Below are 239 nucleotides of genomic sequence, written 5' to 3'. Positions count from 1 at the left end.
GGGAAAAAGCACTAAGACAAAATTGCTAAAATGTGGGGGGGAAAAATTGGGGAAAGGGCCCGAAAGGAAAAATACCAGGAATTAAAAGTGCCCAAGGGGTGACCCGAAAAGGCTGTGTAGGGAATATTTCGGGTGTATAGGGCCCTGAAAAAAACCCTTTTGAAAGGTCTATTGTGAAAAGCCCTTGTATTAGAGCCAGTTTTTTGAGTAAAAACCAAGATGGGATGGGGAAGGGGTTC

This window comes from Penaeus monodon, chromosome 25, assembly GCF_015228065.2.
Source record: "Penaeus monodon isolate SGIC_2016 chromosome 25, NSTDA_Pmon_1, whole genome shotgun sequence".
Lineage (NCBI taxonomy): Eukaryota > Metazoa > Arthropoda > Malacostraca > Decapoda > Penaeidae > Penaeus > Penaeus monodon.
This window is presented reverse-complemented; position numbering follows the sequence as displayed.